This window comes from Sus scrofa, chromosome 1 (assembly GCF_000003025.6).
Source record: "Sus scrofa isolate TJ Tabasco breed Duroc chromosome 1, Sscrofa11.1, whole genome shotgun sequence".
NCBI lineage: Eukaryota > Metazoa > Chordata > Mammalia > Artiodactyla > Suidae > Sus > Sus scrofa.
This window is the reverse complement of record NC_010443.5, coordinates 230,882,741-230,905,989: the sequence shown is the minus strand read 5'-3', so window position 1 is coordinate 230,905,989 and position 23,249 is coordinate 230,882,741. Positions and strand designations below refer to the sequence as shown.

The 23,249-nt window shown below is 38.4% G+C and overlaps 1 protein-coding gene across 1 annotated transcript in view; it reads left to right on the top strand.

Moving 5' to 3' along the window:
• Positions 1 to 23,249, top strand: part of GNAQ (G protein subunit alpha q) — a 299,520-nt gene that overhangs the window by 999 nt on the left and 275,272 nt on the right. The window lies entirely within an intron of this gene.

Below are 23,249 nucleotides of genomic sequence, written 5' to 3'. Positions count from 1 at the left end.
CCAGTACAGCCTCTCAATTACTCCCATGGAAACAAATAGAAACCTTTTGTTTAAAACGGACAGGATTTTAATATCTTTGGAATCTGGGCTAGAAGGAAAACGGGAAGTGAACAGCAAAAATTTCTCTTTAATTTCTAAAAAATAACCCATCATTTTGTCCTAACACTAAGTTAGCAAGAAAATACCATTTCTCGTCTAGGAATTTTATTGATTATTATCTCTGAGAGAATGTTCAGAATCAACGTTCACATACAAATCAGGGCGACATAACTCTGAGCTATTGTGGTAGGAAGAACAAACAGCTTTGCAGTAACAGGCCTGAAAAATGTCTCTACTTGTGTTGTGGATATTTGCGTGTATAATAAATATGTTTCTCAGACATTTCTGGGAGAAAAGAATATTATATTGTCAATTCTGATTTGAGAAGCATGCATTTTCTTTCTTATCTTGAGCATTCCATCTCCTGGTTCAAGGAACCAATTGCCTTTGGGAAGGAACTGCTTATGTACTGGATTATTTACAAGAAGGAACAAAATATAATGATGACAAATAGTTACAAATGGTTAATTCACATGACATGTTTAATGTCTTCATTTTGAAAATGAGATTAGATAAATGTGCACATGTTTTTAAGGAACAGAAGGCAAACCCTGGATAAAAGGGGTGGGCTTTAGGGAATGAAGCCAGGGAAGGGGAAAAACTGCAATTGGAAAAGGAAGGTCTTTTTATTTTTAGTTTTATTCTCATTTTGAGCTACTTCTAATGGCTGAAAAGGTGTAGTTGATTGTTTTCTGTATTCTCAAGAATGAGAAGACAGGGCAAGAGAAATGTATAGAGTTGGTTAAGTGTATGATTAAGGGGAAAAGCATGTGTGACTTTAGAATGGTTTTTCTTTTGCCCTGTTTACTGTCTTTATTTGTTTCTGTTCAGCTGTGAATAGGGCGTTTGAGGTCTCAAGCCTACCCCATTGCTGAAATGTGGGTTCCTAACAGCTATGAGTTAGAGCTCAGGGGTTTGTCTGAGAGCCTAGGTTTGAATAGGAGGAGGGCTTTGGGGGAAATACCCATAGATGGATGCTTACTTACATATATACTGTGTATTTAAGTGACATATTGTGCTTTAAGTATTGAACTTGGAGATAATTTTATGAGGAAAAAATTAAAATAGTTTTACTCTTGAAGTAGTAGTGTGAAGAACTCCCCCCCATTAGATCTTTTGAGTAGGATTTAATACAGCCCCACCTCAGCTCCCTAATATGGCCTAGTAGAAGTGGTTAAAAAAAAAGGACATCCATCTAGCACCTACATTTATTAGTAGCATTTAAAAAGCATACAGCTTTCTGTTATTTACAAGAAATAAATAATATACGTGTTCATGTCTAGGTATGTTGCTTTTGTAACATAACTACTGCAGAACCTACACTATTTACATTGTCAGAGTTATATACTAAATGTAGGTTTGTGTGTGTGTATGCATGTGATTTCACGTTTCCTTGAGTCTAGGAGAGAAGTGATGAATGATTTGAACCGGGGGAAGGTCCTGGGAAGGGGTTCCCTTTGAGGAACTACTGATGTGCTGCTTTGATAAGTGCACCAAACCTTCATTCATAAAACCTCTCCAAAGCTTTACCAATATTTTTAACTACTTCATTTAAATTGAGGAGTCGCCCTTTTGTTTAAATGAAATTCAGTGTAAAATTATCTTCAAAATTTTAGTTCAAAGCATGACGCCATTTTAATGGATTTATTTGGCAGGGGCCCCTTGCATTTGTTCACATAATTAGTCAGTTTTATATATTAATAATTGGAGAAATTAGAAAGAGAAAATAGTGGTTACCTGCTTGGATGAAAGCATGGCAGTAAAACTTGGGCTGTCTTGATATGTATCCAGCATTTATGCCACTGTGTTCCAAATTCTATAGTGCTCTATATTTTGATTTTTATTCTTTTTAAAAAATGAACCCAGAAACCTACTACCATAAAATATCATATTTTGAATTGTTGTTTTCTTTTCTTTTTTTTTTTTTTTTTTAATTTTTGTTGTTGTTGCTATTTCTTGGGCCGCTCCTGCGGCATATGGAGGTTCCCGGGCTAGGGGTCCAATCGGAGCTGTAGCCACCGGCCTACACCACAGCCACAGCCACGCAGGATCCGAGCCGCGTCTGCAGCCTACACCACAGCTCACGGCAACGCCGGATCGTTAACCCACTGAGCAAGGGCAGGGACCGAACCCGCAACCTCATGGTTCCTAGTCGGATTCGTTAACCACTGCGCCACGACAGGAACTCCGAATTGTTGTTTTCTTTATTCATTCTCTGAATTAATTTATATTATTATGTTCTTAGACACCTCAAAGAAAGATGTGTTTGTATTCTACATAGATATGCAAAAGAATATTTTAACATGAAGTTTTTATGTACTTCCTAGACATAGTGTACATGTTTCCATTAATTAATATTTGTGAATATTAACTAAAATATTTCTATTGGTAGTACATAAGTCACACTATTTAATATGTCTTTAAGTTCATATAAAACAAGTGGCATTGAATTCCTGCTTCCGGTCAATGACATTCATGTTAAAAAAAATTGTTTTCAGATCCTTGAAGATAGATTTTTTTCCCCACTAACTTGTTTTTATTTTACATGTTTTTGAAATGTACTCTTCAGATCTTAATCATCAAATAGGATTTAGTAGACCTTTTTTTATTGATTGGATTCTACCCATTGAAGAGGCAGAGTTTAGGCCAGTTTAGATGAAGAAATACATGTTCTTGTGCTTCTAGCTGAATTACATATGTGATTGGAGATTTTCTTCCTTTCTCCACTGGAAGCTTAGAAAGGTAGAGACTATTTTCATATTGCTCACTATTACATCCCAGCTTCTAGCACAATCTCTAATATAGAATGCTCAGTAAGTATTTGTTGAATGAGTAAACTTATTTAAAACTGTAGAAATTGGGACCGTAAAACAATGAATACATTATAGAGACAGGGTATGTAATGTTATTATTCTGTGGGAGAGGAAATGATGATCTTTTTAAAAGAAATTGAGTGTAATTCTTTGAGCCAGTAGAATACAAATGCATTCCAGGACGGGAAGTGTTAATGTAATACGTTACATCACTTATTGAACAGTGTACTACAGTTCTGTGCTGGGTGCATTTGGGAATGATAACAGTCATGCTTAAAATATGAAAGTTTAAAGGAACAAAAAGGAAGAAACCATACCATATCTTGATTACTTTTTTTCGTGTAGAAGCTAATTTAACCCTGTCGTCTTTTTGCCATATACTTTTTCTCGATGATACCCTCATCAGAGTGAATTTTTAAATTCTCTAGAGGACAGGTGGTGACTGAACAGATTTTTATGATTTACCTATGTGTAATTACACGAGGAGAACGGCATGATTAAATTTTAGGAATTGCAAAAAGAACGTTTTCAATTGGAGTGCTATACATTTGTCCTGAAAACTGAGCAGTTACAGAGCAAGAAGACACCTGGAAGGCTGGGTATGCTCTGACAAATTTAGACTGTGTAGAGAGTTCATTCATGCAGATCTGGATAAAATCATCTACCCCACGACCCCTCTGTGGAGTTTACAGGGCAGAGAATGGGGATGTGGATTGCCTGAGTTAACCTAGAGCTTAGTGGCTGTCTAGGATGGCTACTCAGAATCGCAGAATGAAGGCTTCCTTCTAAGCCGCCCTAATAACAGAAATCTCCCTGGAATACCATAATATGGTGTTTATGAGGCTCCTTTAAGACTATCCCGTTTTATTTTTTTGCTACCCTTTTAGCTTTCAAGGGTTGAATATGTTTCTAAATGTCAAGATTTGTTTGGATGCATTTCCTCTTTTTTTCTTTCTTTTTTTTTTGGGGGGGGGGAAACAAGGTCTTTATACTTTGAATCTGAAGAGTGAAGTGGGAACATTGCTCATAAACATCAAAACTCTAACTCTGATGGTATCGCAAAGCCTTCAGATTTTTGCATTGAATCACGTAAATTCATTGTCTAGATCTGCCATATAACCATCAGTCTCGTGCTTATGTATTATTTCTTCATATAGGAATTTGGGGCACAAATTAAAACCCAGTGAGCAGTGAGGTTATCTCGAATATATCTATTCAAATATTTTTTGGGGGGTTAGAAAGGAGAACCAGAAGAGTAAGTTAGTAGCCATTTTGTTAATTATAAATAAATTTTATAGCCTTTTGCATTTAAAAAAATCAAACAACCCAGCTGTACTTTGTAAGAGATGGCTTATGTTCAGTTTTCAGAGATGCCTATTAAATACAGTTATGATTTTTATTACGGATGAATTTCTAAGAACCTGAAACAGCTTTTGGAGTTGTGAGGCTGCGTGCTATGCTAAACTTAGCAGAGAAAAGGAACACATTTTTCTTCATGATCCAGGCAAACTTATACTTGAAAAGAAATGAACAAGCTTTGCCGAGGATGATTCTGATTCCAGGATTTGTGTTAGTTTTTCTCTAAGGGAAGGCTGTTAGTTCTGTTGAAATTAATGGAAGTGTGGATTGGGTGTCGTAGAGGAAAAATTGGGAGCTCAAAGGGTACATCTTAGAAGAGAGAGAAGCCATTTTAAGAAGGTTAGGATTGCTTTCTCCCTGAGGAGGTGGAGAGAATCTGTTTTCTCCTGACTCTGTGTTTTGGGTTGAGGGAAATACAAGTATTTGTAGCAACGAGTTTAAAGTCTAATTTTCTGGTTGAAGGGGGAGGCCAGTGACATTTTTTTTTTCAGAGAGAAACTTTTATAATGGCTTGTAGGCAATGTTAAGATCTCTGCAGAATTAATCCTAGGAAAGTGTGAAATAGCAATAGAAGGTAAAATGTGTGATTGTTGGTAATTAAATCTGTGGCAATAACTGGCTACCGTAAACAGTGAATGCTTTCTCTTGCTCTGTCGAATGGAATAACATTAAAGAAAGAGCTATTCTCAGACCCGACCACTATTTTGTGTGAACAGCTGTTACTAATAAAATTATAGGAAGTTGTTCGACAATCACCTATGAATTGCTACTGATACGTAAAAAAATCTGATTTCTCATCTAACGTGTAAAAAGGGAAAAAGGACCTAAACATGTTGTCACAGTTGAGTTCATAAATCCTAGATGGTCATGAATCTGGGTTTTACAAGCAAAATAAACATCCATGTTGCAGTGCCGAGAACCAAAAACTGAATTTGCTAAATAGCTCTGGGGTTGACCTTTATACCTAGCCATAACTTCTGAAACCAGTGCAGACTATTTTGTTAAAAGCCTCATGTTTCAGTTTTAAGAACAAAATCAGTACTATTTAAAAATAAACTTATCAAGATATTTCAGATTCATGCGCAGTGTTAACAATCGACTAAACATGATTGCGGTTCGTTGTTGTCAGTGGTAACGATCGCGTTGGTGAGTGTGGTGTAGTTGCAGCGGTGGATCCGTTTGCTGTTCTGCGTAGGTGCTACAGCTCCATTGACCTAGCTAAATATGCGAGGCCAAAAAACAAAAAAAAAAAAAAAAAAAAAAAAAAAAAAAAAAAAAAAAAAAAAAAATATTCAGATATCCATTCAACAAACACTTGACAGTTTTTAAAAAACAAATATTTCTTCTAAATTTTATCTTTTTTTATCGGGCATACCATAAAAAAGAATAGTTGCATACAGAATTCTGGTCATAAGAACACATATTAAGCACCTACTGTGTGTAAAATAATGTGCTACACAAGACACTCCTAGTTTCTTGTTTGCCATCAGAGAAGGCTGGCAAGCACTTTTCAAAGTTCTTGTCATCTCACAATTAACTCCCCTCTGCCGGACTAGTTCTGAGTCTTATCCTTCCTGGCTTTGGCCTTTCTATTGGCTCTTAATACAAAGAAAAAGACACCATAATCTGAAGGCCATTCTAGAAGCTTTCCCAGGATTACACACCTGGGACAAGCAAATGGTCTTGAGAATTTGAACTCCTGAGTTTTATGTATGTATGTTATTTCCTTGGAGCAAGCATATCATTTTTTGCCTTCAGCTAATGGAAAACTGTTAATGACTTGTGTTTGTAACTAAATTGGAAGCTGCATGAGGGCAAAGATAGTGCCCTTGTTTTTTTTGCTGCTCAGTGATGCACCTTGTCTAGCTTGGTGTACAGTCATTGTTGGTAACTTGGGACTCGGTAATTCGGGCTTTGTAGGGGTAGGAGGATGGGGGCAGGGTGGACAGCTGGGATCCCCAAAGAAAGTGGAGCAGTTGGAGGGGGTGAATTAAAACATCTTGCTTTCTTTTAATGGATGTTATTGATTTGTCCTTGGCTTATCACTCCTCTTTGTGTTTCGTGGACCCCCGGGGGCGCTGTAAAAGAAATTTGGCTTTAAAGGCGAAGTTGTCATTGTCTCCACCTGTGCTTCTCATTCATTGGCTCAGGAGACTGATTCAGTTGAACATTCTCATAATTGTTTTGGGTTGAAAAGTCAAAAGCAGTTTATCTAGCAGTTTGAATGGAAAATTTACACATCCAAGTCCTTTGAAATTTGAAAATTCCACACACCTTTATTACAGGATTAATTTTGGATTGTGAGCAATTTGACTGCTCTGGAAACAAAATAGTTGTTTCAAGGAAGTGTGTAATGGATTGTGGTGCGGTTGGGAACCAGAATGTTATTAATGCCATTATATTTCTGAAACCTCACAGAGGGAACAATAATTGATCCACAAATTAGAGAAAAAGAGCTGGAGTGAGACTTTTTGGCTCTGTTGCAGGAAGTGATAGTGATGTTTAGAAACATACTCATGTTTTTTCTAAAAGGTAGGTAGCCTCATGTTTTTTTTTACCCCCCTTTGGAGAACTGAAATTCACGAATTAATTGCCTTTTTCCAGAATTTGACTTTTTTTTTTGATCATGATCACTTAGTAAAAAAATTGAAATTGAAAAAGAATTTTTATTTTGCTTCGTTTTTATGTTTTAAAAACTTTTTTCAGGAGTTCCCATTGTGGCTCAGCGGTAGCGAGCCTGACTAGTATCCATAAGGATGCGGATTTGATCCCTGGCCTAGATCAGTGGGTTAAGGATCTGGTGCTGCTGTGAACTGCAGTATAGGTCACACACCTGACTTGAATCTGCAGTTGCTGTGGCCGTGGTGGCGTAGACTGTAGGCCGGCAGCTGCACCTCCAATTTAACCCCTAGTGTGGTAACTTCCATATGCCTCACGTGCCGCTGTGAAAAGAAAACAGACAACTTTTTTTATCTTTTAAACTTTTATTGTTTGTTTTTTATGTTTCTTTTTGGTGAAGAGACAAGTGGGGTGATTGGTGGCATCTTCCATGAATTTCCTTGTGACTGCTGACCGGTCGTTTCTAGAGAGAAATGCTTCAGTATCTCACTTACCCATTTATTCATTCTTCCACCTCTTTGCCACAGGCCCCCAAAAGATCCTTCCGTGGACTCCCACCCACACATTTACTCTCTTGTCATAGCTTCCTTTACCAAATTCTAGGAAGGGTTCCTTAGATTCTCTGGTGTGTGTATTTCTTTAAGATTTAGGGAACTTTCAAGTTGGTGCTTATAGCAAACATCATGTGGCTATGAGCTGGTGAGAGGGGAAGTAGATTGCTTTAATGCATTAAAAGAAAGACACTTGGGAATGTGCCTTTTGGAATGGCTGACTTTCTGTAGCAACACTGTGGTCTGCAAAACAAAATACGTTGTTAAACAAAACGTAAAATTCGCCTTCTTTTTCCAGAGGGCAGGGACTTGAGATTGGTTCATGGTCACCAGCAGAAAGCTAGCAATCCAGTGCTGGATAATCTATCACAGGCCACTGGGTTTCAAAATAGGGTGCAGTGTGTTTGCTACAAGGGGAGTAGGTGCTGTGGGCCTGTGTTGGGTAATAGCCCATCTTCCGCATTTAATGATTTGAAAGTCCTCCTCTCAGTTACTTGAGAGCCTTAAAATATCTCTTTCTAACTGTGTTTCTATCCAGATAGAGAGGGTGGCATTAGCAGCAGCCTTTGCTTTTGTTATAATCAGTCAGTCTGAGTGGGTTTTTGGGTTTGTTTATTTTTTAAGGTAAAGACGCAATGATATTATCTTGCCATGTGAATTGATATTTTAGGACCTACGATTTTCAGAGCTCCTTCATTATATTACAGGTTCTTTCTGCAGATGGCAAATGCAATTTTCCTCTTGTCCTAAAGAGCTGACCCATTTCCTGTGACTTGTTCTAATAATACAGGATGACTTTAATTCTTGTTCCTGGTTTGCCCTTAAAAGAATGCTAGGGTACGTGTTAAGAGTTTTTAACTCTCTTTTCTTTCTAACTCTTGTGTTATATTTTTTGAAAATTGGTAAATCATACAAAAACAGTGGCACACTGGCTTTGTGAAAGTTATTTGATCCAATGATGAAATACTCCTGTGGTTCTGCATGTTAGCGTAGTTATGAGTATCTTTTCAAAAGCTTCTAACAGGAGATCAAGTACTGCCCTTCCTCCCTGAGCTAACCAAGGGTGTTTTTTTTTTCTTTGCTCCTTTACTATTTCTACAGAAAAGCCAAAGAATGAAGAAATTGGACCTAATCTAAGGGCTGGTTGAACTTTGAAGCTTTTACTGTTTCCCCTCCGAAGCTTTGGCATCTCTGCCAGTTTTCCCCCAAACTCACCCCTGGACGAGGCTCCTGAGCCCCAGCTATCTCCAGGGTGATGGACCATCTCCAGAGGCAATACCGGGTCCGATGGACTCCTCCCCACTACAGGCGGCTCGGAAGGTCCTGGGTAGGAGGCCTTAGCAGGTCTGTGCAGAGCCACCCCTCGGGCTGCCTGGAACACTGCTGATAGTCTCAGTGCCTTCACAGGGAGTGCTATCAAAAGCCTCCTGTCATATCAGCATGGGTCTTGCTTCCTGCAGGAAGGGCGACATCCAGGGAGGCATGGAGGTGGAGCCTGAGAGGCGTGGGGTTCCTGAGCTGCCCTGCTCAGGCCTGGGTGTGTTTTCAAAGATACCCTTAAGCAGCTGCCTTTCACTCACTACTTTTTCTTCACGGGGCTTAAAGCAGTGCTTTTCACTTGCCTACAAAGAATCTCTGATGCCCAAGCCCATTTCTGCCCTTTTCAGTGAGAGCAGGTTGGCTCATTGAGCCTGAGCACTTGGGGGTGCCTCCGACATCCTGACGGAGCATTTTGCACTCTGCTTTGTATTTGGAGCCAGTCGGTCCCTTTTTCCTGGTCCTTACTGCCTGGCCTTCCAGGAAAGATTTGGAATTAACCCTTGGATGGATCACTTGTGTCCATTTCTTCTTCCGTTACTGTGCTCATTTGCTCCTTGGCATGTTCATTGAAGCCAGAGGACAGATAATGGTGGACACATTCATAATATAAAGTAAGGAGTTTTCATACTTTTTTGTTTTAAATATTTACATATACATATAATTTGCTGTGCCCTTAGTTGTCATGGCCATGATCAGAGAAACTTAAGAAAACAACTTCCAGAGTTCCTGTCATGGCTCAGCGAAAACGAATCTGACTAGCATCCATGAGGACACTGGTTCGATCCCTAGCCTCGCTTGGTAGGTTAAGGATCCCGCACTGCTGTGAGCTGTGGTGTAGGTCGCAGACATTCTTTGGATCCTGAGTTGATGTGGCTGTGGTATAGGCCGGCAACTGTAGCTCAGATTTGACCCCTAGCCTGGGAACTTCTGTATACCACCAGTGCGGCCCTAAAAAGCCAAGAAAAGAAAAATTAAAAGAATAGAAAGAAAGCAACTTCCTGTGTTCCTTGTCTGCGTGTTCTGGAGAAAGGGCTCTATGAGCAAAGCAGGAACAGCCAGACTCTTTCTAGTTCTGGAGAAACATTGTTGCAAGGGCCCAGTTCCATTGGATGTGCCAGGCAGGCATCTGGCATTCTTGTCCCCTACTTTCCTCCTGGCCCACGGCCTTTTTGTTATCTTATCAGCGTCAGGCTCACTTATCTTGATTTCAGTTTTGGAATTGGACAGGTGCAGGGAAAGGGAGAACAGTGGCAGGTGAGGGAGAGTCCTCAGGGAATCTCGTGGGGCTTGGCAGGGTGGAGGGTGTTGCTACTTGTAGGGGTGGTGCAGCCATGTATTCCCAAGGCTCTGGAGGGAAGGGAGGAAGGAGAGGAGAGCAAAGGAGAGGTGCCCTGTTGAGTCGGTGACTTTGATTAGGAAGAGCCTGGCCCATGCTGCTTCTTCTTGTCCGCTCCACTGTCCTACAGTGTTTCTTCATCATTGTCACCTCTGTTGTGCTCTTCCTTTTCCAGATCCTTGTTGGAAGATGAGCACACATAGAAGTCTGGGTTGTTTGGGGGTGTTTTTGTTGTACACACTCTCTAGATAGAGGTGGTTAGATGGTTTAAGGCAGAAAGCTCATGTCAGGCTGTGTCCTGAGAAAAACCATCCACACATTAAAAAGAAAGTTTAGGGATTCCCGTCGTGGCACCGTGTTAACGAATCCGAGGTTGCGGGTTCGATCCCTGCCCTTGCTCAGTGGGTTAACGATCCGGCATTGCCGTGAGCTGTGGTGTAGGTTGCAGACGTGGCTTGGATCCCACATTGCTGTGGCTCTGGTGTAGGCTGGCAGCTACAGCTCCGATTCGACCCCTAGCCTGGGAACCTCCATATGCTCCGGGAGCGGCCCAAGAAATGGCGGCAAGACAAAAAAAAAAAAGTTTACAATCAGGCCCCTTAAAAGTTTTTTTTTTTGTTTTTGATTTTGCTTTTTGTTTTTTATTTTTTCCTGTTAGCTGTTTAAGGTGATAGAGATGCATATATTACTGTATTGAGAACTCTGCTAATCTGGTGATGGGTTATTAAGATTTCTCTTGCCCAGGAAACCTGCTTTTAAGTGGCTTGCTTCTCCTCCAATGGAGTACCTTTTAGTTGCCTGAGGCAATGAGTAGATAAATTGTGTTATGAGATATTCTTGCCAAGTGGGTTCATGTTGGGGTGGAGGCATGTAATATAGAAGTGACTTAGAATTTTTAGTTGAGAAAGGCACCTGTGTATTGGCTGTGTTCTCTTACAGGCTGTTGCCATTCTGAGCTATCATGTGCAGGTCCAGGGAGTAGATTTATTCAAAGTTCCTCAAGCCAATTTACAACCAGCATTCAAAATGGGCTGCATTTGTCCCTGATAGAATTACCTTGAGAGGATTTCTTGATTCAAAATGTAGGCAAATATTTTTTGAACAACTTGAATTATTTTGAATAATTTGAGAGCAGAGCTAATAAGTGTTGAAACAAAAGATATTTGAAATCAGCCTCATTTTTTTTTTTTTTTTTATTACCAGTCACTTCCTGGTGGGTTAAGAACGAATGAATTATCATAATACCTGCTCCTCTTGGAGCCAAGCTTGGACCAGACATGGATTCTGGAGATGAAAAGGCCTTGATGTGTTTAAGGACTAATGACTGGGATATCGTATGAGTATCCTCGTATCTCCTACTATGTGTTAGGTTACCATCTAAGATGTTATCTGAAGCACATTAGAAGTGACTAAAAAACTGGGGGAGTTCCCTTCATTGCTCAGTGGAAACGAATCTGATTAGTATCCATGAGAATGCTGGTTCAATCCCTGGCTTTACTCAGTGGGTTAATGATCTGGCATTGCCATGGGCTGTAGTGTAGGTTGTAGACGTGGCTCTGACCTGGCATTGCTGTGGCTGTGGCATAGGCCAGTTGTTTCAGCTCTGGTTTGACTCCTAGCCAGGGAACCTCCATATGCTTCGGGTGCGGCCCTAAAAGGACTGAAAAAAAAAAAAATTGGGGGCACATTTCAGCTCTTGGAATGAGAAGTCCCATAAGTTTCCGATCTTCTCGGAGAAGATAACCTGTATGTTGCTTGATCAGTTTCTGATAAATAATTTGTATTTCCCTTATCTATACAATCTTGATAATGGGTTGCATTTTGATGGAGAAAATTGTAAGATTTAATTAATATTTCTTTAGGGAAATCTTGACTCCATATATATTTCTGCTAAAATCATCAGATATGTCCTTTGAGAAACACGTTTTCTGTAGGTTTTTATACTCCAGGCCATGCTTATTATGGGAACAGGGATTCTCCTGTAGGGTTTTTCTAAATCCCTAGGGTCTATCTCTGAATTGCTACTCAAATTACAATGCATCCTTCTCAGAATCAATTAATGCTTTGTACATCCCTAGTACTGAATCACAGGGTCACATGATATTTATTTTTTTCTATTAAAAATATTCTTCCTTTCCATAATATATATTCAAGCAGTATGCTACTGACTGAATTTATATTATTTTTTATTTTCTTTTTGGAATGAAATAAAGAAGAGCACTTGAGATAAATATCCTCTGGTATTATGGTTGCTTTCTAAAATAGTTTAAAAAGTTTAATAATGAGAAAATCTATCGTATTAAATAGACAATGTTTGAGTCAAGAATATTTACTTTCTTCCACATAAGAATTTCTTACATTGTTGGAGTTGCCGTCGTGGCGCAGTGGAAACGAATCCAACTAGGAACAATGAGGTTGATCCTTGGCCTCACTCAGTGGGTTAAGGATCCGGTGTTACCATGAGTTGTGGTGTAGGTCGCAGACGAGGTTCTGATCTGGCATTGCTGTGGCTGTGGCATAGGCTGGCAGCTGTAGCAACAGTTAGACCCCTAGCCTGGGAACCTCCATATGCCGTGAGTGTGGCCCTAAAAAAAGCAAAAAAAAAAAAAGGAATTTCTTACTTTCTTAAGAAATATGTTATATTGTTTTCATGATGGCCTTTGAAATAATAATAGCCCTTATGTTAATATTATTTTTCATTTTGTTTTTCAGTAATTTTGAAATTTTATAAATAATGCAATAGAATTTTAGACAACATATGAAAGGCTTTAAATTTTATTCATAAGTTTATCCAAAAGGTACTCATTTAACATAAGAAACTTTTTTTTTTAAATACTCCTTTCTAGTCTATTTTATTTTTTTTGTTTCTTGCCTGTCTGTGATCATACTGTACAATTTAACATTATATTGTAAGCATTTTCTGTGTGGCTATATAAACTTCATATTGACATTTGGAATTGCTGTATGATAATGAATTAGAGGATACATATTAACCTGCTTGCTCGTTTTTTTTTTTTTTTTTTTCTTTTCCCTTTAATGGCTGCACCTCTGGCGTATACAAGTTCCCTGGCTAGGGATTGAATCCAAGCCATAGCTACGGCAATGCAGGATCCTTTAATCCACTGTGCTGGGCCAGGGATCGAACCTCAAGCCACTGAGGTCAGATTCTTAACCCACTGTGCCACAGCAGGAGCTCCCTCTTTTTTTATTTTTAACTGACATTTAGGTTTCTCTGAATGTTTTCCATTTTCAAAGTAATACTGTGATGGAGTTCTTGATGGAGATAGAATTTTATTTTAAAAACACACACATTCACTTATACACTTTTCTTAGAATAGTTGGATAGAAATGTTACCTCTAAGAGGATAGGGAAAATTTTATAGCTCTCGATTACACACATTTATACACATTATAGCTCTCGAATACCTTAAAGATATTCTGAAATTATCATATACAGTTTGCAACATCATGGACAGTATTATGAGGTTATCAGTAAATTAGTAGGCCAATCATGGTACGTAATTTAAAAATTTGCACTTGTTTGATTACTATTAAGAATGACCATTTTCCCATACGTTTGTTTTAGTTGAATTTCTTGTGTAAGTTGTCGCTTCATTTCCATTGCCCATTTATGAGCTCTGAACATACAAACGAAATTAGCCTTTTTTGTATTTACTGAAAATAACCTCAGTCTGTTGTTTTTCTTTTTCTTTGTGTGTTATTTAATACAGACATTTTAAATTGCTTTGAAGCCAAATCTGCTGATCTTTTGCTATTCATTTTTTTTAAATAAAAATCTTAACTGGTTTAGATATTTTCTGAAAGTCACATTTACTATTCCTGTTATGGGTGAAACGATTGAATATAATGTTTACGCATCACTGTTGTAGGGTTCTTTTTATTTCAAAATGAACGTGAAATACTTAAACATATAAATTCACACTGTCCAGATTACACAACATAAGCTGTTCTCTGTGTAATTGGCTTTTTTCATTCAGTAATATGTAATGGGTGTCTTGCCATGGAATATAAATCCTTTGCATCATACTTATGGCTTTTTTGTGTTCTAGTGTATTTTTTGTTGTTGATGTTTCAGTGTATTAGAATCATATAGTGGCTATGCTATAGCTAGCTTACACCTGCTCATAAAAGCCAGTTGTACACATTTCTTTTCAGCTCTGCATTCACTGACATCATTTTTGTAGCTTGAAATCAGCCACGATGGTAGTATTTACATCACAGAAATTGAAAAGTGTTAACACAGAAATCCCCCTACCCTGCCCCTGCAGAACTAGTTGTTAAGTATTTGCCAGCAAACCACTGTTTATACATGACCTCTGTTGATATATATTTAGTGTCCATTAAATTTTTATTTTTATTTTTGTAGTCAGTGCTGTAGTGAATATTGTAGAGGATCTATCTTTGTACACTTACATGAGTGCCCCTTTCAGATAAGTTCCTCAGAGGTGGATCATCAGTTCAGTGATAACAGGCATATTTAAAGTTTTGATACACATCCCCACCCTGCCTTTCAGAAAGGTTGTATTGGTTTACTTTCCCACCACTGGTATATGCTAGAAACTATTTTGGCACATTGTACTCTCAGATTTTTGTTAATTTTATGGACAAAAAAAAAAAAAAAAAGTCTTGTGTTTATTGGCATTGTATTGAATTAATTTCTATCATAAAGTCTTCATTTTCTTTTCTAAACTGCCTATTTTTTTTTGGTCATTTTGTCTTTTTAGGGCTGCACCTGTGGCATATGGAGGTTCCCAGGCTAGGTGTCTAATCTGAGCTACAGCTGCCAGCCTATGCCAGAGCCACAGCAATGCCAGATCCGAGCCGTGTCTGCAACCTACACCACAGCTCATGGTAATGCCAGATCCTTAACCCACTGAGCAAGGCCAGGCATCAAATCTGAAATCTTACAGTTCTTAGATTTGTTTCTGCTGCACCACTGTGGGAACTCCCAAACTGCCTCTTTACAAAAATAACTGATAAATGCCTTAATTTATTATTTAGTTTAGGTTTTAGGTTTACTTTAGGTTTAGTTAAGTTTTCATCACTTTTAGCTTCAACTGTATTGAGATATTTCTAGAAATTTGACCTTTTTATCTTTGAAAGGTTGGAGTACCCTAGGATGAATATCTACGAGGGAAAATAGAACTGATAAGGTTATACGACAAGTTTGGCTGTTTGCAAAAAGCTGCAGCGCAAAAGCTTTTGCTTGTAATGAAGTTCAGTTTATGTATTTTTTCTGTTGTTGCTTACGCGTTTAGTGTTACATGTAAGAAACCCAAGGTCACAAAGATCTACCTCCATGTTTTCTTCTAAGAGTCGTGTAGTTTTTTGTTTCACATTTAGGTTTTTGATCCACTTTGAGTTGATTTTTGTATATGGTGTGAGGTAGGGTTCTGATTTCATTCTTTTGCAAGTTGATGTCTAGTTGTAGCACCATTGTTGAAAAGACATTCTTTTTCCACTGTACGGTCTTTGTGTCCTTGTTGTTAATTAATTAATTAATTTTAATTTTTTTTTTTTTTTTTTTTTTGGCTTTTTAGGGCCACACCTGAGGCATATGGAGGGTCCCAGGCTAGAGGTCTAATCGAAGCTGTAGCCGCTGCCTACACCTCAGCCACAGCAACACAGGATCCGAGCCATGTCTATGACCTGCACCACAGCTCACGGCAAGGCCAGATCCTTCACCCACTGAGCAAGGCCAGAGATTGAACCTGAGTCCTCATGGATGCTAGTTGGGTTTGCTAATCGCTGAGCCACGACAGGAGCTCCTTTGTTATTAATTTATTTTTGCTTTGTCTTTATTACTTTCTTTTTTGATATTTCTATAGGTTTATTTGGTTGTACTTTTTTTTTTTTTTTTTTTTTTTTGCGATACCCACTGCTTTTAGAAGTTCTCTGGTCAGGGATCAAATCTGAGCCACAATTGCAATCTACACCACAGCTGCAGCAATGCTGGATCCTTAACCCACTGAGCAGTGCGGGAATCAAACCCATGCTTCAGCAACTAGCCAAGCTGCTGCAGAGACAACATTGGGTCTTAACCCACTGCATTGAAGTAGGAACTCCTTTGGTTGTAGTTTAAAAATTAAAAAAAAATTCTTAGGTTATTTATTTTTGACATCTTCTTGATTTAAATTACAACTTTAAAGCTAAAGCTTTGAATTTTTCTACTTGTTACTATCTGGTATTCATATCATTCGTTTATAGATGTTCTAACATTACGATTTTTATTTTTATTTTTGAATCAGGATTGTTTAAGATAGTTTAAAATTTTCCAAGAGGTTTTGATTTTTTTCAACCTTTGTTATTTATTCCTTGTCTTACATCATTTTCAGGGGAGAATGTGGTCCGTATTGTTTTACTTTTTGAATTTATTGTAGCTTAATACATAGTTAAATTTTGTTCTATAGGTACATAGGATATGTACACACATGTATAATAAAATAGATATATTGTTATTTAATTTTATTGCTTATACTTGTGGTGACTCTCATTTATATTGCATTGTGAATCTGCCAAGTACTGAGAATTGAGCTAGTCTTCCATTACTTTAGTGTTGATGGCAGTTTCTGCTATTTCCAGAAAATTTTGCTTTATCTGTGTGAATACTCTGTTTTGAGGAACGTATAAAGTGTCGTGAGAATTCGTATCGTTATAGCGAATATACTTTCTTAAGTTAATGCTATTATATCTTTATTATTTTATTATTTATCATTATATTGAATTCTGATTTAAGATATAATAGCATTAGCTTACATAAAAAAGTAATGCTATAATGATGTGAATTTAATTCTCATGACACTTTCTAGGTCCTCAAAGCAGAGTATTTACACAGATAAAGCAAAATTTAATGTGTAGTTCTTTTGTTCCCATTTGCTTGGTGTATTTCTCCATCCCCCCCCCCACCCCTCCACTCTTCTTAATCTCTTTGCCGTTGCTGCTCTCAGAATTTGTTTTTTGTTTTTAAACCTCACCTTGAGGATCTTTTCCCTTAAATAGGTGAGTTCCTTCTGCTTGTTAATATAACAGATACGGTTGTGAGGTTCTTTTGCGTCTTCGGATTCTCTCTTGATTTCTGGCAGTTCTTTCCCCCTCTCCATTCCTTCCTCCCTCCTTCCCTCTCTTCTTTGCTATTTGGTTTCTCTTGGGGTTTCTGGTTGTGTTTTCCACCTCTGATAATTTGAAAAGTGTGTAGTTTGTTTTAATTTTGCTCTTGGTAGTCTATATATAACTTTTAGTAGTATTCTTTAAGTTAGGTTTCTCAGTTTATCAGCTTCAGAGATGCCATTAGTATTTATTGTGTCCTGTTCATGCCCAGTGGAGAAATTTGTTCAGCTACTACAGGGATTGAAAAACTGTAAAGGATTAGATAGTAAATATTTTTACCTTTTTTTTTTTTGTCTTTTTTAGGGGCACACTTGAGGCATATGGAGGTTCCCAGATTAGGGGTCCAATTAGGGAGCTGTAGCTGCCAGCCTACACCACAGCCACAGCAACACAAGATCTGAGCCACATTTGAGACCTACACCACAGCTCATGGCAACGCTGGTCTTTAATGCCTTGAGAGAAGCCAGGGATCAAACCCACGTCCTCATGGATGCTAGCCGGGTTTACTAACTGCTGAGCCACGATGGTAACTCCATTTTTAGAATTGGGGTGTAACTATTTAATTCTGTCATAAATATTTTATTAATGAATGAGTGCAGCTATGTCCAAGTAAAATTTTATTTATTAAAACAGGCTGTAAGCTGGATTTGGTACTCTGGCTGTAATTTACCAACCCCTGATCTGTATTATTTCCATTCTCTGTTTTCCCTGGCATTCTAATGGCATGTTCTGAATTTTTTTCTTTAACTCCTGTCTAATATAGACAAGTTAGTGATACCAGACTTAAAACGGTTCTTCAGGAGTTCTCTTGTGGTTCAGCAGGTTAAAGGTCTAGTGTTGTCACTGCTGTGGTATGGGTTTGATCCTTGGCCCTGGGAACTTCCACATGCTGTAGGTGTGGCCAAAAAAAAAAAAAAAAGGTTCTTTATATTCTTTATATCTTAATGTCTAATAGTACTATTAACACATTTTATTTCATACATATATTTTATTTTCTTTATCTTCTCTGAGACCATATCGAATGTATTGAATGCTGTAAGAACAACATAAATTTGTTCATGGCTAAGGACAATTTTTCTAAAAGTTCAAGTCTGTTTCTACAGCTTATTGATGGTCATTGAAATGGTGCACATATGGAAAACTGGAATTATCTGTCTTTAATTTTAAAAAGGGTATTTGGAATGAGAGGTGTACATGGTATTCAAAATCACTTCCATAGTTATTGTTTTAATTCACTTTTTGTCTCTTTTACTCCCCCCTTGATGACAGCTTCCTGATTATTCAGATTCACTATATCTACACTTAATCCTGGAATGGTTTGCTTTTCTCTTTTCATATGTATTCTTCTTTAGTGTTTTTTGTTCATCTTTGCTGGCATAAAGTTAGCATTTGATCTTGCACCCAGTGTGATCTTTAACATTTCAAAAATGATTCCATAGTTTGGTGATCATGCATAGAGTTATTTTCAAACTTTAAAAAATTCTTAATCCTTTGATTTCATATTCAGTACCTGCCATGATAACAGGGAATCCTTTCTAGTTAAGCCTAAAGAAACTCATCTAAGTATTTTGTTGTGTTGCTTATTTATTATTCAGTTTTCACTCAGAAATTTTAATACTTATATCTGTTTGTGCCTGCAGTTAAAACTACATATTTTGCATTACTTTAGTATTTAAATATATGCTTATCACCAGAGATTTTGTATCTCAGTTTCTTTAATTGTATACATTTATTTATTTTCATTCACCTCTGAGTTGACTGGACTCTACTTTCAGCTATTTCACAAAGGGTCCATGGATGATATATTCTCTCAGTTCTTGTGTATTTGAGGCTTTTCTGTGGCATTCACGTGTTAATGACGACTTATATGGGTATAGAATTCTTGGGTTACACCTCTTTTCTATCTGTATTGCTTGCCCCATGGTGGATGTTGTTCCATTGTTCCCTGAGATCTAAATTTGATGAGAAGAAGTCTGCAGGGAGTCTGGATTTTTTGCTTGTGTTATTTGCTTTTTTTTTTTTCAGGCCACACCTGTGGCATGTGTAAGTTTCAGGGTCAGGGATGGAACCAGTGCCATAGCTGCTCCCTGAGCCACAGCAGTGATAATGCTGGATCCTTAACCTGTTGCATATCAGGGAACTCCGTGATTGCTTTTTCTGTTTGGATATTTCTTTCTTTCTTTAACATTAGAAGTTTAATAACTTCACTAGGTTTTGTTTCAGTGTTTTATAGTCTTTATCATTATCCTGAAAAACTCTGAACCATTTCATCCATATATTTATTATAGTCTTTTATTTTAAGGATTTCTCCCAATTTATCATTCAGTATTTTCTCCATCCCACAGCATTTTTTTTCTTCGTTTAATAAGCATACTGATAATGTAAGTATTGGATTTCTATTGATTCTCTGCCAAAGCTGTCAACTTCCCTCTGATTGCTTCATTTCTCCATCCTTTTTTCTTATGTGATTTTTTTCAAATTTTTTATCTGCAGTACTGATTTGACAGTGTTCAGCATAGAAATGTCAATGTCAATAGGTAGTTTTTAAATGACAGAAGTACCTGCTGTACATATTTGATACTTTGAATTCATTTTTAAGTTCTTCAATATTATTTTTTTCTCCTTATTTCCCTTTTTAGCTCTGACAATTTTCTTTTATTCTTGTAATACCCTATTTCAAACAGTCCACATTTCCTTAAATTTTCTGGATAGTACGAAGTAGTTACACTTATTTTTTTCTTTCGTTTCCTAGAGTAAATCTTCCAAATGTTCTCCTCATTTTCCTCCTGCACATTCTGTGCTTCTTCTTCATTTGTTCTTAGGAATGCTCCAAATTCTGTCCTGCCCCACTGTATGTCCAAAAATAGTGTGGGTGGAATCTCATTGACTTCCTTCCCTATTTGTCTTGGGTCTGTGTGTGTCTTTCCCTTAGCACTTGAGCTGGAGCGCTGGAAGATGATAGTATATTTTCTATTTTTAGCCATTTAGTTGTTGGAGTAGGGTGGTAGGAGGGGCTCTGTGGCAGTGGGCAGCTTCAGTCTGTGACCTTTGTTTTTCATAATATTATTGTATTTTACAACCCGTTCCATTTTTCTTTTCCCTTTGGAAGAGCCAGCCAGTGTGATAAGAAATCGTTCTTATTTGATGAGCAATGATGCCTCGCTGTTTACAGGATTTTTGTTCTGTGCACCTTTTGGCTATATCTCTCTGTATTCTTAGACCAGTATGCATGGGTCTGCTTTCAGCCCTCAGCACTGCCAGATCAGAGGGAGAGACTGGGATTGCTTGGCTGTGTAGTGTCTCTAGCACCTCCACTGGTAGTGGAGGTGAGTCTAGTAAGAAGTTACTTACTCCTTCAAGTTGGGGAATACCAGGAACCTTTTCCACTTGCTTCCCTCACACTGCATTTTATTACCAGTGGAAGAGCTGTGAATAGACCACTGCAGGTTTTCTCTCTCTGGTCTATTTGTATTGCTTCTGGTTGATAAGCCATTTGCTATTATTAACAAAGATGAGGTTTCCTCTCTACTTTTTTTTCTTTTGTACATTTTGAAGGGTAGAAAGGAAGTTGTTATTGTTTTTTAGAGCACTCTGCCTTCTTTCCAGGAAGTCTGCCTTATGAGTCTTGATGACTATAATTAACCCATGTGAAGTCTTTCATAGAGAGTTATAATTATAGCATCTCTTATGTGCTTTAAAGTCCAAGCTTGCACCCCGTTCTTGATTCACCTCTATAACATCCTCCACTTTATTGTTATTTTGTTCCTCTCTACACTCAGCAATGGGAGATTCGTCCCCCAAGAGGAATTATTTCTCTTTGGTCGTCTGCGTTGCTTCCAAGGTGTTCATATACTGAGCTGAAACCTGTCCTGAAACTAGTTTCAGGATCCGTCCTTTGGGGACACTGGGACTCTGGAACCCACTGGAACACACCTACTTTTCCAAATAACTGAAATTGTCCTCATGACACTTCTGGGGTTTGCTTTTTTCTTTATGTTTAACGTTATGAGTTTTTTCTGTCATTTCTCATAAGGCAGGAATAACCTCTTGTCCTTTATCATCCCAATTGTTTTCTTCTTCTTCTTTTTTTTTTTTTTTTTTGGCTTTTTAGGGCTGCACTTGCAGCATATGGAGGTCACCAGGCCACAGTCACAGCCACAGCCATGTCAGATCCGAGCTGTGTCTTCGACCTACACCACAGCTCAAGGCAATGTGGGGTCCTTAACCTGCTGGGAAAGGCCAGGGATTGAACCTGCAACCTCATGGTTCCTAGTCAAATTTGTTTCCTATGTGCCGCTATGGGAACTCCTGTTTTCTTCTTAAGAAAAACAAAAACACAACACAACACAAGGGAACCTAGCTAGGCTTGAGATAGGTTTTTATGATGTCAGAGGAGGTCATATTTCTGCATCTTCTGGACTGAGATGCATGTAACTTCAGAAGTCTTGGTCTTTTGTCTAAATGAATCATCCCACGAAACAACAACTTTGCGTGCGGAAGGCTTCTGTAACTTTTCTCTACCAGTACCTTGATAGTTGTTACTGATTTTTTTCCAATACAGTACTACCTTGCTAGCCTTGTTTTTGACCTATGGTCATTTATGATCTATATACAATCCTATACATTTTTGCATTTACTATATATTTACATATTTCCCCCCCCCCACCCTGGTCCGGTTGCTGAGAGTTCTTTTTTTTTTTTTTTGTCTTTTTGCTATTTCTTAGGCCGCTCCCATGGCATATGGAGATTCCCAGGCTAGGGGTTGAATCGGAGCTGTAGCCACCGGCCTACGCCAGAGCCACAGCAACGCGGGATCCGAGCCGCGTCTGCAACCTACACCACAGCTCACGGCAACGCCGGATCCTTAACCCACTGAGCAAGGGCAGGGACCGAAGCCGCAACCTCATGGTTCCTAGTCGGATTCGTTAACCACTGCGCCACGATGGGAACTCCTTTTTTTTTTTTTTTTTAAGAGTTCTTATTCCTATTCAATTTCATCCTGATTCTGTTGGGAACATCTTTCCAAGGTCGAGATCATTTCAACCACCCCCCCCCCCGACTATTAGTATTTTTATTCTTTCCCAGTTCATTTTCAAAGGAAGCAGATGAACCTATCACAATAAGATTTGTAAAGAATTACATTAAGATGAGTGCTTTTGTTACTTCTGCCAGTAAAGTACAGAAGGTATTAGATTTCAGAACACATCCCCACAGTCCATCATTTATTATGAATCTGTAGTTCTTTTTTTTTTTTTTTATCTTTTTAGGGCCACACCCACAGCATATGGAGGTTCCCAGCTGGGTCAAATCAGAACTATAGCTGCTGGCCTACCCCCAGCCACAACAACATGGGATCCAAGCCACGTCTGTGACCTACCCCACAGCTCATGGCAACACCAGATCCTTAACCCATTGAGCGAGGTCAGGGATCAAACCTGTGTTCTCATGGAGTTAGGCTGAGCCAGGTGGGAACCTCCTGATTTGGTAATTTGTTTGTTGTTTACTTAAAAGTAAATAAAACCAAAAGTATACTACCTGAATTTGACCTTGGGATTTAATTTGTGTTGATATAAAAAGAAATTGAGAAATCCAGAAAGGTACAGCTGCTCCTCTTTCATTGACGGTGGCCTGGTCTCTTGTCATGGAAGTTTCGGTTGTCCTGCTTCAGTGGAGCTCTCACTGCCCAGCCTTTGGGTGGGGGTGGGGATGTGGCTGGAAGGTGCTAGCACCCCTGCCAGTGCACACTGTGCCTGGTCTGTTTTATTCTCTCCTTACATCCTGAGGTTTAGGTTGCTGGTCAGTTTATACTGGGCATTATCATTGAGGAGCAAAGGAGCATTTTCTCTATTCCTTGTTCTTTCTGATCTAATTTCCAGTGTTAGAGAAAAAGAATATTTCTGGAGAAGCACATTTCATTTGGTATCTATTTTCTTTACAGCCAAATCGGCTTAATTGTTCTTTTTCTCCCCAGAAGGCATGTAGCTTTTGGGTTTTTGTTTGTTTGTTTACAGCCACACCTGCAAC